General features: G+C 41.6%; 1 protein-coding gene and 1 long non-coding RNA gene across 2 annotated transcripts in view; one reads left to right on the plus strand and one right to left on the minus strand.

Moving 5' to 3' along the window:
* Nucleotides 1-14,100, minus strand: part of STARD13 (StAR related lipid transfer domain containing 13) — a 493,232-nt gene that overhangs the window by 311,163 nt on the left and 167,969 nt on the right. The window lies entirely within an intron of this gene.
* LOC141991228 (uncharacterized) overlaps nt 1-14,100 on the plus strand; it is a 31,564-nt gene that overhangs the window by 9,917 nt on the left and 7,547 nt on the right. The window contains exon 2 of the long non-coding RNA XR_012640347.1: nt 6,926-7,012. This is a non-coding gene — a long non-coding RNA (uncharacterized LOC141991228). The remainder of the gene's footprint in view (nt 1-6,925; nt 7,013-14,100) is intronic.

Genomic DNA, 14,100 nt, shown 5'->3' on the forward strand with positions numbered 1-14,100 from the left:
GACCTTTTTAAAAGGTATTTAGACATTACTCGGCTCAGCACTGCAAGGCCTAAGTAATTTAGATGGCTAAAGTACCATTTTCAAAGTGACTTACAGTATATCTACACAGGGATAAAAAACCCATGGATGTGGCTGGCCCAGCTCAGCTGACTTGGGTTCATGGTGGGGCTCGGGCTGCAGGGCTAAAAATTGCTGTACAGATGGTCAGGCTCAGTCTCCAGCCCAAACTCTGGGATCCCCCACCCTCGCAGGGTCCCAGAACTCAGGCTCCAGCCCAAGCCTGAACAGCTACACAGCAATTTTTCAGCCCAGAGCCTCAGACCCGCAAGCCCGAGTCAACTGAGCTGGGCTAAGCCAGCCGTGGTTTTTTTTTAAATCATTGTGTACATGTACCCTTATGCATCTAGGAGGGTAAGTCTCACTGAAAGTCAATGAGGCTTAGGGCAGGTCTACACTACTGCTTCAGTTGACCTAACTTATGTCGCTCAGGGGTGTGAGTACTCCCTCCCTGGAGCAACACAAGTTTCATGCTTCCCACACAGGCACTACCTGCCAACATAGCTTCCGCTTCTTGCTGAGGTGGAGTAATTATGCTGAGGGGAAGAGTGCTCTCCCATCGGCCTAGCACAGTGGTTCCCATACTGGGGTTCACAAAATGTTACAGGGGGTTCTCAGGGAAAAATTCCCTAATAGTGGACAGAGCTGTCCCTAGGGACCCCAGGCAGTGCGGGGCCAGCAGCCTGGAGCCCCTGGACTTCCAAGAGCTAAGAAGATCAAAGCAAGTATGTCTGTCTATCACACTGAGAGTAACAGCCGTGTTAGTCTGTATTTGCAAAAAGAAAAGGAGTACCTGTGGCACCTTAGAGACGAACCAATTTATTTGAGCATAAGCTTTCGTGAGCTACAGCTCACTTCATCGGATGCATACTGTGGAAAGTGTAGAAGATCTTTTTATACACACAAAGCATGAAAAAATACCTCCCCCCACCCCACTCTCCTGCTGGTAATAGCTTATCTAAAATGATCACTCTCCTTACAATGTGTATGATAATCAAGGTGGGCCATTTCCAGCACAGATCCAGGGTTTAACAAGAACAACTGGGGGGGGGGGGGGGGTTAGGAAAAAGCAAGGGGAAATAGGCTTAAATAGAGACTGGGAGTGGCTAAGTCATTATGCAAGGTAACCTAAGTTAATTGTATCCAATTTGCAAATGAATTCCAATTCAACAGTTTCTCGCTGGAGTCTGGATTTGAAGTTTTTTTTGTTGTAATATAGCAACTTTCATGTCTGTAATCGCGTGACCAGAGAGATTGAAGTGTTCTCCAACTGGTTTATGAATGTTATAATTCTTGACATCTGATTTGTGTCCATTTATTCTTTTACGTAGAGACTGTCCAGTTTGACCAATGTACATGGCAGAGGGGCATTGCTGGCACATGATGGCATATATCACATTGGTGGATGTGCAGGTGAACGAGCCTCTGATAGTGTGACTGATGTTATTGGGCCCTGTGATGGTGTCCCCTGAATAGATATGTGGGCACAGTTGGCAACGGGCTTCGTTGCAAGGATAGGTTCCTGGGTTAGTGGTTCTGTTGTGTGGTATGTGGTTGCTGGCGAGTATTTGCTTCAGGTTGGGGGGCTGTCTGTAGGCAAGACTGGCCTGTCTCCCAGGAGTTGTGAGAGTGTTGGGTCATCCTTCAGGATAGGTTGTAGATCCTTAATAATGTGTTGGAGGGGTTTTAGTTGGGGGCTGAAGGTGACGGCTAGTGGCGTTCTGTTATTTTCTTTGTTAGGCCTGTCCTGTAGTAGGTGACTTCTGGGAACTCTTCTGGCTCTATCAATCTGTTTCTTCACTTCCGCAGGTGGGTATTGTAGTTGTAAGAATGCTTGATAGAGATCTTGTAGGTGTTTGTCTCTGTCTGAGGGGTTGGAGCAAATGCGGTTGTATCGCAGAGCTTGGCTGTAGACAATGGATCGTGTGGTGTGGTCAGGGTGAAAGCTGGAGGCATGTAGGTAGGAATAGCAGTCAGTAGGTTTCCGGTATAGGGTGGTGTTTATGTGACCATCGTTTATTAGCACTGTAGTGTCCAGGAAGTGGATCTCTTGTGTGGACTGGATCAGGCTGAGGTTGATGGTGGGATGGAAATTGTTGAAATCATGGTGGAATTCCTCAAGGGCTTCTTTTCCATGGGTCCAGATGATGAAGAGAAACTGTTGAATTGGAATTCATTTGCAAATTGGATACAATTAACTTAGGCTTGAATAGAGACTGGGAGTGGCTAAGTCATTATGCAAGGTAACCTATTTCCCCTTGTTTTTTCCTACCCCCCCCCCCCAGACGTTCTTGTTAATCCCTGGATTTGTGCTGGAAATGACCCACCTTGATTATCATACACATTGTAAGGAGAGTGATCACTTTAGATAAGCTATTACCAGCAGGAGAGTGGGGTGGGAGGAGGTATTTTTTCATGCTTTGTGTGTATAAAAAGATCTTCTACAATTTCCACAGTATGCATCCGATGAAGTGAGCTGTAGCTCACGAAAGCTTATGCTCAAATAAATTGGTTAGTCTCTAAGGTGCCACAAGTACTCCTTTTCTTATCACACTGCGGTGATTTAAACTTCAAGATTCCTTATAAGAATGGAAAGGGAGGTGGATATTTTTTGCTGTTTTTAAAATTAAATAGGCAGCTAGTATTATTTTTAAAATTATTATGAACACCAAATTTAAGCTTTGTTGTAACGTGAGCGGTTTGCCTGGACTGGTCAAGATCTCAATGCTTGTGTAGGAGGAACTCTGAGTTGGCTTCTTAAATACCTTCATGCTGTTTCACATCTGATACTCCTTGAAACATAGGAGCCCTTATTAAGAGGCTTATTCAAAGTAATACAAGCTACGAAAGTGAGATCTTGGAAGAGTGTTGCCATTTTCATAACGTAATACAAATACTATAATAATAATAATAATAATAATAGTGTGTAATAAGCATGTCATAAAAACAAATTTTATATTTCCAAGATCACTGCTTTTACAATGTATACTCAGGTAAAGGAGAAAATCCCTGGAAATATTCATTTTTAGGAGGTGGTTTGCGAGACTTGACATTTTAGTGAAAGGGGTTCACAGCCTGTTAAAGTTTGAGAACCACTGGTCTAGCACATCTTCACCAGACACACTAGAGCAGCGCAGCTGTATCAGTGCAGCTGTGCCGATGCAGCGCTCTAGTGTAGACTTGCCCATAGGCTCTTAAGTGCCTGAATCACCTCTGAAAATAGGATTTCACTGTTTCAGAACAAGGCCTAAATACCTTTAAAAATCTGGGCCTGAGTCTCTGTAAAGCAGGTGTTGATTAACATCCTGCTCTTTTAAAAAGCCATGGGATATTACCTCAAGTGTTCAAGACCTCAGTTTTGAGTCTCATGTACTGTACTAGATGTATCAAAGATATTTTTCACTCTTTTCTAGAATCCCAGAATTGCCAGAAATTGATGTTCTTTCTAAATAGTTTAGTTTTTGTTTGTTCTGCATCCAAATGAAGATAAAAAATATCTTATTAGGGGGAAAATAAATCAATAAAAGCAGAGATCTAGGAAAGCTTTTTAGGGTAAACTAAAAGAATAACCCAAACCTGTGGGTATTTACCAGTCATCAGAACTCATGGTTTGGGGAGTGTCAGAGATTTTAAAGCTAGTGTAGTTTGGAAAAACAAGTATGTTACTGTAGAACATGGAAGTGTAAGAGATCCAGCTACTAGAGCTGATATACAACCTGCCCTAAGTACCCAGGTGTGCTGATGTTTCATAATACAAACATCCATGCTATTTTGAAATGTACTGTGTGAGGATTCTTTTGTTTTAAATAGCTATTTATTGTAAAGGTGACAGAAGCTTAGCAAAGTATCATTTAACACAATAGCTAATAAAAGAAGAGCTCTGTCACAATTTCTATTTCTGGAAATGGCTTTCAACTGACTTTGCTATTCTTAAATGTTTTATACCAAAAGATTTTTTAGGCACAGGGTTTTTCATAAGCACAGATTAAAAATAGATATCTGCCCTTGAGCCTTAAGCCAATATAAAATATTTACAAGGATAGCATGGCAACAAGTGTGCTTCAGTTGGTGTAAGAATTTGGAATTCCCCTGATAAGTTGAGGCTCTGAGAAGTGTTATGACACTATTTATACCAAGTGTTATAAGGCAAATTCTTACTCTGAGGTATATGCATCCAAAGAAAATTCAACCTACTATAAATCCTCAAGCAGAGAGGAATAAAAATCCTTTTATTTCACTTGTCAGCAGATTCTTTATTACTGCTCTGCTCTACTTAATTTTCTTAAATACCATATGGAATACACAGAAATAAATCATTTTCCACTGTGGGTAAGCTGAATCCATATCTTTAAAATTCATTGAACTTAAGATGAAATCACACCATATGCCAAAGAAAAAACATATCTGTAAAACAAAGGAATACAACTGTGATTTTTTAAAAAAATGCTTACTTTAAAGTCTAAATGTATTTTTTTTTAAGCTCTGTACTATAGTTCTGTTTTCTCTGCCTTGGTCTACTATTTAAGGGCCCTTTTGTGCTTTTAAGCCAAAGATCCTGATAACAGGGTGAAAACATACCACGTCCTGCCCCCTTGAAGCATAGCATCTCTCCTGCCTGCGCCAACTCAGCCAGTGGAGTAGGGAAAAATGAGGATATGGCCTACTTCTTCGTTTGAGGCTTCTAGGGCTGCTGGCCATGCTAGATTCCACAGGGCCTTGTGCCCTAAAGGTCGTGATCCAAGTCCCCCTGAAATCATTGGAAAGATTGCACAACACAATGACTGGAATTGTGGCTTTCCCATGAGCAGCATCTTCTTGTAGCCTGTCACCACATTGCACACCCACGGGTGATACTAGTCACAATCTACCCCACATTTCCACAGTGAGCAAATTGTGTGCATGTGCACATTGTGTGTATGTGTGATAAAGGGGTGGTTCTATTTTATATGACCAAAGGGAATAATTTAGCACTTTTATAAAGTCACTGGACACATATGAAGAGCAAGCAACTAGTAACTGACAGATTAAGTATCTCATGCTAACTAGGGTTGCCAGGCATCCAATTTTCAACCGGAACGCTTGGTCAAAAAGGCATCCAGGTGGCTGCTGACCAGGCTGTTAAAAGTCTGGTCAGCAGCGCAGCAGGGCTAAGGCAGGCTCCCTGCCTGCCCTGGCTCCACGCAACTCCTGGAAGCAGCCAGCATGTCCCTGTGGCCCCTAGGCACAGTAGCAGCCAGGGAATCTCCGCACGCTGCCCCCGCAGCTCCCATTGGCCAGGAACTGTGGCCAGTGGGTACTGTGGGGGCAGCGCCTGTGGGCACAGGCAGCACGCACCGTGCAGAGCTGCCTGGCCATGCCTCCGCCTAGGGATCGGATATGCTGGCTGCTTCCAGGAGCGGCGCGGAGCCAGGGCAGGCAGGGAGCCTGCCTTAGTCCCACTGTGTTGCCGACCGGGAGCTACCTGAGGTAAGCGCCACCCAGCTATACCCCGCACCCCGAAGCCCCTGCCCCAGGTCAGAATCCCCTCCTGCACCCTAACTCCCTCCCAGATCCTGCACCTTTAATCCCACCCCCTGTCCCAGGTCAGAATCCCCTCCTGCACCCTAACTCCCTCCCAGACCCTACACCCTCTCCCGCCTCCAACCTGCTACTCCAGCCCTGAGCCCCCTCCCACTCCCAAACTCCCTCCCGGAACCCGCACTCCCTCCTGCAACACAACCCCCTGCCCCAGCCCCATCCCATCCCCAAACTCCCTCCCGGAGCCCGAATCCCCTCCTACACCCCAACTCCCTGCCCCGAGCCCCCTCTCTCACTCCAAACCCCTTGGCCCCAGACCCACCCCAGAGCTTGCACCTCCCGCTAGAGCCCTCACTCCCTTCCTGCACCCCAACCCCCAGCCTAGTGAGTGAGTGTGGGAGAGAGAAAGCGAGCGAGCGACGGAGAGAAGTGGGGCTGGAGTGGGCGTGTGGCCTCAGAGAAGGGGGCTGGGCAAGGGTGTTCAGTTTTGTGCAATTAGAAAGTTGGCAACCTTAACTGTATAATGAAGTGTGGCAGTACTGGATGCACAGAAAGTGAAAAGCTGTATAACTAAAAATATATAGATCCCAGTAGCCTCATTTTGGGAGGTGCCACTTTGTTTGGTTTCTCAAGAGGGAAGGAAAAAGAAAAAGGAAAGAACAAGCAGTTCTGACAGATCACCTGAATGCTTTGTGCAGCAGGATTTGCTTCACAGTAGCTTCCTTAAAACAGGAAATGGCATTACAAAGAATTAAACACATTTGGTACTTTGTATATTCTGAACTAATTGCAAAGGAGTGCAGTAAGCAGCACTGCTGCTATGGGCCATTGCAAGAAGGAGTCCTTCAAAAAGAAGGGAGGGATGATCATGTGCTTAAGGGTCAGACATAGGTGCTGGAACTAGGGGTGCCCTGAAGTGGTTATATACAGGATTTGCAGTTTGGTTCCATGACTCTCAGCACCCCCACTATATTGTTCCAGCACCCCTGGGCTCAGAACTAAAAGGTCAAGAGACCTAGGTTCTATTCTCAGCACTGTTATTACTTTCCTGTGCGAGCCTGGACAGTAATTTACACTCTGTGCTTTTTCTTCCCCACATGGGCCAGATTTACTCCATTGGTTTCTTTGATCAGGAAGGAAAAAGTACCAGGGTTGACTGATGTAATTATGATTTAAATCAGAAAGAACAAAATCTTGATTTAAATCAGTTTTAATCATGCATTTGAATTTGTAATTTTATTACTTTCTGAAAGAAAAGTTGATTCTCATTGATTGGTAACCATTCAAACATACTGATTTACAACTCAATATAGCCTTTACACTAAATGTGGTACTTCTTTTTGTTAACCAGGACAATACACAGGATCTGTACACATCGATTTCCAGCTCAAGACTGAAATAAATGGTGGAAACTAGTGTCTGCCCTACGTACCTGAGGGTGAGGGAGGAGAAAGAAATACATTTATTCATATTCTTAATTTTTACATTTTATATTATGTTTGAAAATGGTGAATTATGCATTTCTTATTTACTAGATTATTTTTTTACTTGTGATTTGTGTTAAGTTCTATTTGGAAGGAAATTGGAGTTCAATGAAAATGTGCAAATGCTTATGTGTAGGATCACAAGAAAAAGTTTATCAAAACATGCTTTGCATTTAAAACTAACTGATTTATTAACAGAGGGAGTATTATCTGTAGTTAGTGAATTGCAGAGATCATTTCTGGTCACCATGTCCTTCACAGTTTTAGAACTAGTAGATCTCATCCACTCACACCTAGTTTTTATTCATAGATTGGAGGAAGAAAACAAGCTTTCCTCCTTGTGCCTACTCCTAATTTTTTTTTTTTAAACTTCGAATGAAGTAGTCATTGAATTGTACAAGTTGAATAAACTGAAATGAAGAAAACATTCTCTCGGCACCTGCAGTAGAGGAGACTGCTGTCAAAAGCTGGTTTAACACTTCAGCAAACTCTGGATCCAGGTGCTCAGCTGGTGACTGTCACCAGATCAGTGGTCTGTCTTTCTTTAAAACTTTGGCAGTAAATATGTACGGCTAATGTTAATTGTTTTATTTCATTTAAATTATTTTTAACAGATTATAGTATGTTTAGGCTTTAACATTTAGGGTTAAAATTTTAAATAAGTTTATTCTTAAAAACAAAAGTGTGTAATTTAAAAAAAAAATTCTAATTTTAAAAAAAAAATTTACCCATCCTAAAAAATATTGCAACCATGCTCCTTGCGGATAACCCCCTCTTCTGCAAGCACATAGTGGGTGAGATGCGAAATGCCAGTTTTTTGTCCATTGTGGTGAATACAGCCCGGTATTACTAACATACTAACAGGGATGTTTTGAGTCTAAATCCATTAATATTTTTTTAAGTGCTTGCAGATCTTTGCATGGATGGTACTATACAAATGCCAAATTATTATTAGTTTCTGTAGTTTCAAAAGTTCTGACACTTGCTTCTCTACAATGCAACCCCCACCCCCAACCCATACACCACCCACACACCACACAACCAGGCTCAGTTTGACAAAATTTTCATTTAAGAGGAAGCAATGCACAAAATACATTGTAATCCCCTGTCCTCTTCTCCTATCCAAAATGACTTTTAAGCCCTGAAAGATTCACAGCCTGGTTAATCTAGAACATTTGTTTTTCTCTAAACACTACTTTAAACTTCTTCAAAACACTGTACAGGGTTGCCATACGATGCATACTATTTGCTTCCATATTATGTCTCAGATGTCCCTAAGGTGCAGAATTTATGTTAACATTTGATGCCACTAAAACATTCCAGAGCTAGGGAAACATTTAATCATTTATGTTTTAGTGCAACAACTGACCGAAGGGAAAATACGGTAAACAGTTCTATAATATTATAGACTGTGAATGGCTAGCCAACTACAAAAGCAGTTTCTCTTCCCTTGGTGTTCACACCTCAACTGCTAGAAAAGGGCCTCATTCTCCCTGATTGAACTAACCTCGTTATCCCTAGCCTGATTCTTGCTTGCATATTTATGCCTGCCTCTGGAAATTTCCACTACATGCATCCGACGAAGCGGGTATTCACCCACGACAGCTCATGCTCCAATACGTCTGTTAGTCTATAAGGTGCCACAGGACTCTTTGCCACTTTTACAGATCCAGACTAACACGGCTACCCCTCTGAAGCTATAATATTATGTTAAGAGTTGAAAATACGATTCAAGTTAAGAAAAATATTTTAATTTACTGTTTAGAGTGATTTCATTGCCAGAAAGATAGGATATATTTATACCCTTTGTAGATTTTAGAACTATCAAGAACTCAAAAAAAAAAAAAAAAACACACAAATATCTTAGTTGCTGTTAGGTTTTAAAACTGCAAAAAAAAATTTTCATCTGGATTTTTTAAATCAAATTTAAGGCAAAAAACCCTTTAAATAGGCAATTTAAGTTTACTCTATGATTGGTTGAAGATCTCAGGTAATAATGTCAAAAAACAGCTTATAGTTTGTACAAGACCTTGTATCTCAAAACACTCACTCAACACACTGTATATAAAGAATCATTTTACCCATTATGGAAATGCAGTCATTTCTGAGATCAAAGCACAACCACCATGGGACAGCATTTTTAGAACAAGATATAAAGAATAACTTAACTGAAGCTATAGGGAGAATTATAGGTAGGCAGATTATTGGAACTGAAATTTGGCAAGGGACCTAGTGTTAACTACTCTTAAATGTAAATCAAGGCCAACTCTTGAAAATTAATGATCAATGCCTTGATTTCACATCTCATCCAGAAGTAAGCACTTCAAGCTGCACAATGTTCCTTAATATTTTTCTGGGACATTGGTTCACCATTGATTCAGAGGGAAGAGTGCCACCTACTGAGTTATCAATTATACTTCCTGTAACTTGCGGGTGGTTTTCAGCCCAACTAGCCATTCTTAAAGCTGCTCCTCTCACAGATTCTATGTGCTCACAGAGGCAGAACTACAGATACCAATGTACTTGCAATCAATAAACCTTATCCGCTGTACTGTATCTATACAGAATGCAACATAAACAAATAAAAGGGTGATTGACTATCATCACTTACAGGAGTGTAAAACTGGCACAAGATCTGAATCAGGCCTCAGATCTCAGGGATATCTCTGTCCACGAATAACTGTTTTGCTGAATTTCATGTTTACATAAACAATTAAGATATCATGCCATATTATTCAACCTTTGCATAAGCGGTGCAACCACACTGATTAAATTTGGTCAACCAACGACAAACAAGTTACATTTCTTAGGACATTAATGGGATAAGCTAATGACACACAGGATGTTAGAGTCCACAATGCTATTTGCCATTAATGGGGAATTTGCAGCTATTATAGCCATAAACATGGAGAAGCTGAGAATATACCCATAAATTTGACCACCATCTCTTAAGAAAAAAAAACAAAAAACCAGGGTTCTCTGGTTTTGTGCCAGCCTGGTTATTTTAAGCCCTTCTCTGTTCTTCCTCTCTGATTCAACATCAGTGTTGTATTTATTGGTCTTAAAGAAAGACTTCACTTCTGTCTATATACACTGAACAAAAAGTGATTTTTTTTAAATGAAAGAAGGTTACACAGAAAACATCTAACAGCACAGTTTGCTCGACTCATCCTAAATGCCATGTATGGGATGCTGAGCTCCACATTACACCTAGTGGTTGAATGTTGACCTTTCCACCCAGAATCTACATTCCACTTCTGATATTTTACGGTCCCAGTTACCTACAACAAACAGTGAATATGTCCACACTTGAAAAAAAGAAAAAAAACAACAAAAACACAACAACAAGGCAGTGAGTCTCAGAGCTCAGGTCTACAGACTTGGGCTCATACTAAAAATAGCCATGTAGAAGTTCGCACTTGGGCTGGAGATTGGGCTCTGAAATGCAAGGAGGCAGATGGGTACTCCAGCTACTGGAGAAGAGTAAGGTAAGTCGACCAGAGAGCATCTCCCATTGACGCAGCACGGTGAAGACACGGGAATAAGTCAACCTAAGCTACGTTGACTCCAGCTACGTTGTTCATGTAGCTGGAGTAGCATAATTTAGGTTGACTTACCCCGGTAGTGAAGACAAGCCTTAAGAGGTAACTGGGGTAATTAAAATGTGCATAGTCGTTTCAGAATAGGATTTCATAGTAATTTCTGCTCTTCACCTCTGAGGTTCCAGGTGGCACTTGCTTTTTCTTTTGTATGAGTGTCAATAATTCATTGAAAGTGCACAGAAGTGTGTACAACTATAGAATTGTGTATACAGGTAACCCACTGTGTGTGTTACGCCACCCTTTTCTGTGCCTAGTGGACAGAGGATGTGATTCGGTTACAGCCCCTAGCTACAGAGCTTGCTCTTTTGCTTAAGCTGTTGGAGAAACTTGCATATTTAAGTCTGGAAGTGCCTAGTTCAATCCCTGGTGTGCTGGCCAAGATGACAGCCATCAGAGACAATTTTGATGCTCTATTTCAAAGGCTAGTTTGTGGCCTCTCTAACAATTTGAACCAGTATGTCCTTCAGTTCAGTAGGCTCAGGCTTCTGTAGTTACCAGATACTTTTTGCTGTATATGAGATGGTTAATCACTGTAACACTGAAATTGCTGATGTAAAGAAGTTTACAATTGTGACATTTGGTTGCTTCAAACAAATGTAAGCTTCTGCCAGGCATGGTCCACAGCATCAAGGGTCAGGTTCAAATGTCTACAGGTTCTTTTTATAATTAACACACACCACCAGCTTGAATGCCCACTCAAAAACATGGGAAAAACTAAGTATCTTCCCTGAGTGCCCCTAAAAGCAATACTTCCCCTCTTGCAAGCACTGAGTCTGAGTATAAAACAAGGAAATACTTTATCATCAACTTAGGAAAACACAACGATATATGAACAACAACAAGTAAAGTATCCATAACAAGAGTATCATTAGTCATAGTCTTTTATCTTAATTTGCCACCCAGGGGCATGAACGTTCAATACACAAATATCTCTTTAACACATCACTTTCCCCCCCTTTTTCCACTGCTTCACTCCACTTACAGTTAGGGGTCAGTAGTTAGTGTAGTCCCAGAGTCTAGGAATGTACTCAGCCAGGCCTGTCTTTAGCCCTTATAGGAAATGCTGTCTAATCTTGTCCTTCAGTTCAGTCTCAATAGCCCACCGATTTGGAGTTTGGATACATTTCTAAAGACATCCCTTAAGTGTCACTTGGAGGCTTTCTGGGTAGAAAGCTTATGCAAATGAACTCTGTAGTGATACTTTCCCCAGTTCACCAACAGATGGTGGCAGAGAACTCCTGCCCCCATGGAGTTCTGTTCGCTCTTTCCCCTGGTCATCTACAGTTAGCTCCCTATCCTCTACAGCTTCAGGCTACATGGCTTATACAGAAGGAAAATGTCTAGAAAAATATCCAACTTTGCAATGAGTAATAATGCAAGCTTTGAATACTGGTAGGAATAGTTGATAAATATTGTAGGACACCATATTTTGCTGCAAGATACCATATATGTGCAGGACTGGATTGTGGCCTTTATGTAGAGCTGAACCTCTGCAAGAGGAGCACAATCTCTATTAAAAGCTACTCCATGGGCAGTGGGGTGTGCAATCTGCTCTATCCCTTAGTGGAACATTTGCTCCCTCACTGTGTGTGCTGGCCTCTCTCTCTGGTCGTCTGGTGTGGAGAGTAGTCTCTGCTTGTTCCTTAGGGTGGGGAGCAGGAGCTAGTAGTCCTTATGCTCCCCAGAGTTCAGGGAGCATCGGGACTGCTATTAGCAGAGGTCCTGACACAGATGCACAGCTTCTTGTACACCCAATGTCCTGTGCAGCCCGGCAAGGACCATTGCCACTGCCCCAGATGATTTTGTCTAAACAATCTCTGTAGTAACTTTAAAATCTCTCCTCTTTTCTCTTCCTCCAAATAACTATTGTTAAAGACAAAGGACCAACCCTTACTCATGCTGCAGTCCCACTGAAGTCCCATGCAAACAAGGATGACAGGATTGGGCCCCGAAATAGGGACCACTGCAATAAAAATGCATGATGGTTACATTGATGAGGAAATGTCTTTGATTAAACTATATTAACAGATAGAACATTCTCACTCCGTTTTCTCACATTGGGGCAACAAATACATTACAGGGGCAGACCAAAAGTAAATAGAATATTGATAGCTAATTAGACAGATAAGACACAGAGTGTAGCAATACCTTCCTCCCAGAGGTATGCACAGAGGTCATCTTCAGATCCAACTAACAAGGCCAGTGTTTACAGGATCTCTTAGGGCCCAATCTTGTGAGCATCTTCATGTCTCACCAACAGGAGCTGAATGTGCTCAGCACCTCACAGGATATGGCCCATAGTCTATTCTTTATTTGTGGCTGCTACAAAACAGCTGAGAATTGCCTTTGTCACCCAGTCAAAAACCAGATGTGCTGAATCTAAAGACACACGAGTTCAGCTGCTTATGTATAGTGCCTGAATAAACGAAAAGGGAAATAAATTTCTTCCTTTGCTCACTTGATTGAGTACAGTATATAGTCATCTGTCAGGGAAATGAAGTTATTTATCTTATTTATTTGCATATATACACAATATTATCTATCAGTACCATTCCTGTTTTCCTCTTGCTCTGGATTTATAAAAGAAATTAGTCTGACAACTTACACCCCAAGTCTGTTGATACGGAGTCTGTAAATTGCCTTTGAAAATTAACAATGTATTTCTAAGACCGAGTGCAGTAAGCCTGAAATGTAGCACAGCAACTTTAATGTGTCTATCATTTACAGTACCTGACATAATATTCTTGTGAAAAAAACAATGTCATGAAAAATCCATCTATAAAAACTGCATAAAACACACACTTTATTTACTTGGAACTGACAGTTATTCAAGATTCTAACTAATCATGAAACCACATGATCTTTTCAGTACAGAGGAAATCTAAAATTACCACTCCGAAAACACAGAGAGAGAGCTCTTTACCAGTACAAATAGACTCAAGAGACAGAAAAGACCTCTTAGGTCATCCAGTGTCTCTCGCTACCAGAGTTGGCATTGTTCCCTGCACTACACTTACTGATGTTTTGTCCAATCCAGTTTTAAAAGTGCCAAAATCATGTAATGTCCCTTTGGATTCACTTCCTGGTCACTCAACTTTGGCCTGTTTGGAAAGACTGAAAAACTTGCAGGGAGCAACTTTCCTATACAGAACGTTTCATTTTATTAATTAAAATAATGACAAACTTGAAGTAAAACAACTTCTGCTTAACGCCAATAAAAATGAAACCCTGAAGCCTGAGGAGTGGAGTTCAGAGCTTGAGTTCCAACCTGAGTTGCAACTTCAAAACCCTGTCTATACTGCTATTTTTAGAGTGCCAGCATGAGCCCCTCTAGCCCAAGTTTGCTGACCTGGGCTGAAAGGTTTGCTGCCGTGGGCTGTGTAGACATACCCTAACTATCCTCAATCACTCTTAGGCCATGTCTACACAACAGACTTCTG

Source organism: Natator depressus, chromosome 1, assembly GCF_965152275.1.
Source record: "Natator depressus isolate rNatDep1 chromosome 1, rNatDep2.hap1, whole genome shotgun sequence".
Classification (NCBI taxonomy): Eukaryota; Metazoa; Chordata; order Testudines; family Cheloniidae; genus Natator; species Natator depressus.